The sequence below is a fragment of the Bidens hawaiensis genome, unplaced genomic scaffold, assembly GCF_021521415.1.
Source record: "Bidens hawaiensis isolate Kalapana, Puna unplaced genomic scaffold, B.hawaiensis_p1.1 tig00003781_1, whole genome shotgun sequence".
In the NCBI taxonomy this organism is placed as follows: Eukaryota; Viridiplantae; Streptophyta; class Magnoliopsida; order Asterales; family Asteraceae; genus Bidens; species Bidens hawaiensis.
This window is the reverse complement of record NW_027491218.1, coordinates 963,135-970,929: the sequence shown is the minus strand read 5'-3', so window position 1 is coordinate 970,929 and position 7,795 is coordinate 963,135. Positions and strand designations below refer to the sequence as shown.

The 7,795-nt window shown below is 35.5% G+C and overlaps 1 pseudogene; it reads left to right on the top strand.

The window, feature by feature from the left end:
- The first annotated feature begins 5,863 nt into the window (after positions 1 to 5,863).
- Positions 5,864 to 7,517, top strand: LOC143624402 (3-ketoacyl-CoA synthase 5 pseudogene; annotated as a pseudogene).
- The last annotated feature ends 278 nt before the right edge of the window (positions 7,518 to 7,795 follow it).

Genomic DNA, 7,795 nt, shown 5'->3' with positions numbered 1-7,795 from the left:
ACAACTCGGTTGACATCAATGGTAAATTAAGGGTCGCCTTAGGCACGCCCTTTGATGACTCCACACTTTATCGTAAAAATGGATGGTGTTTTATAATACCTTACCTTGACAAGTCCCGATAATAGTTATGTCGTGCAACAGATTTGCATGCACATGCGTTCCACCAACAAGGATCACCGAGATGCCCTCAAATAGATAATAAGATACGTCAAAGGCACTGTGACTTATGGTCTCACTCTTGGTAAACCGTGGACATATCCCTATTGGGAAACACAGATTGGTCAAGTTCCCCAACACTTGTCAATCTATTTCAGGCTATTGCGTTTACTATGATCATAACCTAATATATCTCATGGCCTTGGAAGCAACAACCGACCATTTCCCGATCTAGTGCCAAAGCTAAATATCAGGGTGTTGCCAACGTTGTCATGGAAAATTGTTGGCTTCGCAACCTCCTCTTGGGGCTTCAATGGCCCTTATCCCGAGCCACCATTGTTTATTGTGACAACGATAGCACCATTTACCTTGACAAGTCCCGATAATAGTTATGTCGTGCAACAGATTTGCATGCACATGCGTTCCACCAACAAGGATCACCGAGATGCCCTCAAATAGATAATAAGATACGTCAAAGGCACTGTGAATTATGGTCTCACTCTTGGTAAACCGTGGACATATCCCTATTGGGAAACACAGATTGGTCAAGTTCCCCAACACTTGTCAATCTATTTCAGGCTATTGCGTTTACTATGATCATAACCTAATATATCTCATGGTCTTGGAAGCAACAACCGACCATTTCCCGATCTAGTGCCAAAGCTAAATATCAGGGTGTTGCCAACGTTGTCATGGAAAATTGTTGGCTTCGCAACCTCCTCTTGGGGCTTCAATGGCCCTTATCCCGAGCCACCATTGTTTATTGTGACAACGATAGCACCATTTACCTCTCAGGGAATCCTATATAGCATCAACACGTAAAGCAGAAAAACTAGACATCCTCTTTGTGCATGAACAGGTCTCCCGCGGGCGGTTTTTGATGACTTTCGGCTCAGTCTAGGCATACACATTCTGCTTCGTACTGTGAGGTGTAATAGACTATATATATATATATAGCAAAGATTTATTCTTATGTATTTTGCATTCATGGTTGATTTTTCTTAACCCGACACCATATGTGAAAACCCATTCGAATAACATGTGCCTTAGTTCGGAAAAAAAAAACTCGTCGGCCATCTCATGTTATGTCACTGATTTTGAATTAATAATTGTTGGAGTGGAACATGGTTTACACTTCCAAAATCAAAAGCAACATCAGATGACCAAGTAATCTTATACACAGGAAAATTATAACAGTAAACCCTATTCATTGGTAATCTCATATGAGTTTATAACACCGTTTGAAAAAAAAATAAAACACTTTATTGTGCAGCAAACCATTTGTGAGAGCAACCATGTTCGCAAGTTTGTTTTGCGTCACATGTCAGGATATAAATGGATGCACTTTTAATTTATTTTTCTTTTTTCTTTTACAACAATTAGTTTTAGTTCTAATCTTATTTTTTCTGATAATGTCTTATAATTAAGTTAAAAAAATAAAAACATAGTCGTGTTCAGTGTTTTTTATGAACACGCCGGTATAAATTTATTAAAAACAGAGTTTTTTAAAAAATATGTTTTTTTAAATATAAAATAAATATTAATTTTAATGTTTTCATTCTATTGGTTTGTAAGATTCTTTTAGATAAAAGTTATTTTTAATTAAATGTTTTATTTATTTTTAGAGTAAATTATTATTATCTTTATATTTTAAATTACTTTCAATAGAATAAAACAATCATAAATTATATTTATTTAATAAAGAATAGTGAATGTTGGGTTGCTAATGAGTGTGAAGAGTTTGGTTTGGTTGGTTGGATAGATGAAAAAAGATAAATGATTTTATAATAAATATTAGGCTGACTTGATTTGTGAATGAGGATAGTCTAATAATATATCCTCTAATGTTTATTACGTAATGTTAAAAACTATGTTAATTTGAATGGGCATCCGGATGAATTTTTATTTATTTATTTATTTTTTTTGGTAAATTGCTAAACTCTTAGGGTTTTCTAGATAAACAAAAATTATATTCTTTATAAAGTTAATATTTTAAATGGCAGGTACAATGACGTCAAGTGGCAGTTAGTGGTATGGTTTCCTGAGGGAACGACCAAGCCAAGCTCTAAAGTCAGCGTGAACTCTAAAACAACATAGTTTGGCCAAAGAGGGGCAAGGAGGCTCCCCAAATTAGAAAGTGCGGTGACCTAAACATAGAAAAGAGAGTCGTCGTTCTATAAAATAAGAAAATGAAAAATAAAAACTAAGAATAGACCTATAATAAGTCATGAATGAGGCGAATAAAGCTTATAATTGTCAAACATGGAGTACTCCTACCAGTAGTAACTAAAAACTAAAATTTCCATGCATAGTTGTAGACGTACCTAATATATAGGGTATGGAGTTAATCGACCCCATAACTATTCTGTAATTTAATTGGACATATGTTACATTCTTTTACTAACCCTGAGATTTTCAAACACCGAAACATGGGATTTTTTTTAACCTACTTAGAAAAGAATAATCTATACGTATTGCGTTTGAGAAACAAAGTGAAAGGAAAAACTGCTATCAAATTCAACTAAATGGTTATTAAACAATATGATTTGTGAATGAGGATAGTCTAATAATATATCCTCTAATGTTTATTACGTAATGTTAAAAACTATGTTAATTTGAATGGGCATCCGGATGAATTTTTATTTATTTATTTATTTTTTTTGGTAAATTGCTAAACTCTTAGGGTTTTCTAGATAAACAAAAATTATATTCTTTATAAAGTTAATATTTTAAATGGCAGGTACAATGACGTCAAGTGGCACTTAGTGGTATGGTTTCCTGAGGGAACGACCAAGCCAAGCTCTAAAGTCAGCGTGAACCCTAAAACAACATAGTTTGGCCAAAGAGGGGCAAGGAGGCTCCCCAAATTAGAAAGTGCGGTGACCTAAACATAGAAAAGAGAGTCGTCGTTCTATAAAATAAGAAAATGAAAAATAAAAACTAAGAATAGACCTATAATAAGTCATGAATGAGGCGAATAAAGCTTATAATTGTCAAACATGGAGTACTCCTACCAGTAGTAACTAAAAACTAAAATTTCCATGCATAGTTGTAGACGTACCTAATATATAGGGTATGGAGTTAATCGACCCCATAACTATTCTGTAATTTAATTGGACATATGTTACATTCTTTTACTAACCCTGAGATTTTCAAACACCGAAACATGGGATTTTTTTTAACCTACTTAGAAAAGAATAATCTATACGTATTGCGTTTGAGAAACAAAGTGAAAGGAAAAACTGCTATCAAATTCAACTAAATGGTTATTAAACAATATGATGCACTTTCGCGTGGTCAGTTTTACCCCCCCCCCCCCCCCCCTTCATCTTGGTTTTACTAGTGCAAGAGCAAGTTATCGTTAGTTATGTAGCTCAAATTCAAGCACCAAAAAATATCAACTCGGTAAAAGAATCATGGGTCCATCATTAATTACAGATCTGTAAAGAATAAATACTATTAAGAGATGTTGGATCATGAATACACATAAGGGTAGATATATTAATTATTTAAGAAAAAGAAATATTACAAGAAGTATTTGGTATTTAGATTTTGCCATCTTTTTCTCAGTTTTTCTTTTGAATATGTAATTTGGAAAGCTATCTATCACTCTCAACATTGTCCCTCACTTAAGCCAAGTGTAAAGGGGTTACAAATGGGACGATAAGTGGTGATTTAGGGCGAGAACACCGTCGTCGGGCTACAAGTGGGCGACAAGTTGGGGGGGTTGTGGGGGGGGGGGGGGCGGCAACAAATCCATGTCACCTGTGTATATGTGTGTTATGTTGACATGGCATTCCATGATAAGTGGGGGCGATTTTTGGGCTACAACACCGCCCCTGGGGCTACATGTCGCCATTTTATTGCCACGTGTCAAAAGTTTCCCTTATTTTGTAAGAGCTACATTACACATAGCCTTAAAAAACCTTTTTCTCGAGTTCTGGGAGTAGAGTAGCGCATTTTAGTGATGAGTTTTCGATATTCCACTTCCATATACCGTTTCACCACGACTCCGGTTTCTCATTTTTAGTATTACTACTATTATCAATGTTTGTTTAATTTCCTATACCATTCACCATGAATTTTTTTTTAAAATGGTGCTTGTTTCAAAAAATTAATCACAAGGGGTGTTGGGTATGGTTTTTAATCACAAGAAGGGTTTTCGGAGTTAGTATTGGCGAATAAGGAAACAATAGGAATGTATGAGAGATCAGATTGCAAATCACTTATTCGTCACTAGCAATTGCAATTTAAGTCTTATTCGCGATTAGCAGTGTCAATTTAACTCTTATTCGCCACTACTAATGACAATTGACTCTTATTCGTCACTAGCAATAACAATTAACTCTTATTCGTCACTATCAATGTCAATTAACTTTTACTCTGACATAAAGCTTTTTATTCTCTTGTTACTCTCTTATTCGCCAATAATAACCCCAAAAACCCCTCTTGTGATTAAAAATAATACCCACCACCCCTTGTGATCAAATGTTTGAAACTAACCCCACTTCTAAAAAAAATTCCATTCACCATAGGAACACACTTGCTTTCTTTACTCTCAAGTCTCAACCTTGTATTCGTCTTTTGTCGCCTCCAAAGTTATGGGAAAATTCTGTATAATCCTTAGTAGTCAACCTCTATATATTGATGAGTATGCACATCATTACCTTTGCGATATATACATATATATATATATATATATATATATTCAAAATGAACATACACCTTTAGTCGGGTAAGAAGCCGGAATAAGCTAGGGATGATCTTTCAAAGTGGACCTGATGACAGTAGCTACGACAATGGGTGTTTAAAAAACAGAAATTAGAACCATATCCGAAACCGAATAAAACAATCTGAATTCTTATTCATATGTACAGTTTGAATCTGATCAATCTAAATTACTTATTCATTCGGAAATTTGATCGGTTCAATTTAGATATTTGTTTAATCCGAATAAGCATGTAAAATGTTTGTTAGCATGGGAATGGCCTAGCCCATTATGCTTGTGTTTATAACTTAAAAACGTGCCGCCAACTAGGGCTATTCACGAGCCAAGCCGAGCTTAACCGAGCGAAAGCTTGCTCGTTGCTTGGCTCGTTAACAACCGAACCGAACCGAACGGCTAAAATTCGAACCGAGCGAAAATCGAATCGAGCATTTTTCGATCGAACATCGAGCGATTTTCAAGTATTATTTATTTCTTTTTCACATTAAAAATTTTTAATAAGAAACAAGTTTGAAGGTTGTAAATAATATATTTTGTAAACATATTAAACAAATGTGTAATAGGTTGTAAAATATTTATAATAAATAAATTTGAACTGAGATATAATTAAAATATAAACAAGCTTCATGAATTCTGAAAACTTGAAGTGAATAAAAAAACTATAAATTTAACGGAATTTGAAAAATTTTTAAGGTTATAAAAATTGTATACTTATATTTATGTGTGTTGTCTACGTGTTTAAATATTTGTTCATATATAGTATATATAAAATAAATTAAAAATATTTGAGACGAACCGAACTGAGCAGACCTTTGCTCGTTGCTTGGTTCGTTTACAAACCGAACTAAGCAGAGCGGCTCGTATACAATCAAGCGAGCATTTTTCAAGCAATTTCCGAGCTAGCGACAAACAAGTTCAAGCGACGAGATGCTTGGTGGACGTTACCGCCAACCCATTCTCATCACCAATGATTGCCTAAAAGCTCACTTAATCTTCTCATCTGCCTCATCCTCACAGCATTTAATTAGCTAAATATTGCATCTTCACCTTCCCTCCCCCTACATATACCCCTTTCAATTCATTTCACATCTATCTCACTGTTCACCCATCTTGAACAGTGCAAAACAATTGTATAATTATCCCATTAACCATCTCCCTAAACTTCTCATCCTAACCCTAATTATGGCAATCCTCATTCAAACATTCAACCAATCCTTATATCACCTTCTTAGCCACCTTTCCATGATCCAAATACTCACTTTCACTTTGATAATCATCTCCCTTCTCACACTCTACATTTTAAACAAGCCTCAAACCATCTACCTAGTCGATTTCGCTTGTTTCAAGCCGCCGTCCAACCTTCGAGTACCATATTCAACCGCAATCGAACACGATCGAATCATCCTAGCCTCAGAACCAAAATGTGTTACTTTCTTAGTCAAGATATTTGAGAAATGTGGCTTGGGTGAAGAAACATGTTTACCACATACATTACACTATCTTCTGCCAAACGGTAACCTAACGGATGGTATAAACGAGTCCCAATTGATCATTTTCGAAGCGATGGACTCTTTGTTTGCGCAAAGTGGAATTAACCCTAAAGACATAGATATCTTGATTGTAAATTGTAGTCTTTTTGCACCAAGTCCATCTCTTTCAGCCATGGTGGTTAATAGGTATAAAATGAGAAGTAATATTAAAAGCTATAACTTATCAGGAATGGGGTGTAGCGCGGGATTAATATCGATTGATTGCGCTAAACACCTTCTACAAGTCCACCCCGAATCGAATGCGGTTGTGGTAAGTACAGAAATATTGTCCCAAATATTTACAATGGTAAAGACCGATCAATGGTACTTCCAGGTTTTCTATTTAGAATGGGAGGTGCGGCTGTTCTTTTAACTAATAAACGTTCACTAAGTAGACATGCAAAGTATAGTCTTGTACATGTGGTTAGAACCCATAAAGGTCTAGAAGATAAATCTTACAATTGTGTTCAACAAAAAGAAGACAAAGAAGGGCATGTTGGGGTAGCATTAAACATAGATCTCATGGCGATCGCCGCCAACTCTTTGAAGTCGAACATAAGCGCCATCGGACCGTTGTTCTTCCAATAACCGAACAGCTTTTGTTTGCTTTTAATCTTGTGGGGAGGAAGTTGTTTAAACTTGATTGGAAACCCTACATTCCTGACTTCAAAAAGGCGTTTGATCATTTTTGTATTCACGCGGGTGGACGTGCGGTTATCGACGAGCTTCAGAAGAATCTGAAGTTGTCGGCCGAACATGTTGAAGCGTCCAGGATGGCGCTTTACAGGTTCGGTAACACGTCTTCGTCAACGTTGTGGTATGAGTTAGGTTATGTGGAAGCTAAAGGGAGAATGAAGAAAGGGGACAGGGTTTGGCAAATAGGGTTTGGGAGTGGGTTTAAGTGTAATAGTGAGGTTGGAAATGTAACCGGGACATTGAAGCTACTAAAAGTAGTGTATGGGCTGATTGTATTGATAGGTACCCGGTAAATTAGCCAGAAAATGTGAAGCTCTAATATTAAGATGTGTGATTTAAGTTTGGTGTGATTTGGGGAGACCTTTAATAAAAAGATTACTAATGTTCTATATAAGTTGTTGCTCACCATAAAGGGAGACTGCATGAAAAATTCTATGTTTGTTTCATGCCAACCTTCATATGAAGCAACAAAATGTACCACTCTACTTGAATATTGTATCTTTTAAAAGTTGTAATTAAAACTTAAAAGCATAATAGTATATTCATATATTAGCTAGAAATATGTGTGTGTGGAGGGTGGGAGGGTAACGTACAAATGAAAATAACCTACTAAACGTGAGAAGTATGTAAGATACAATTAAAACACGGTGGCGTAATTATGATATAAGTAATTATCCCATTCGCGTCC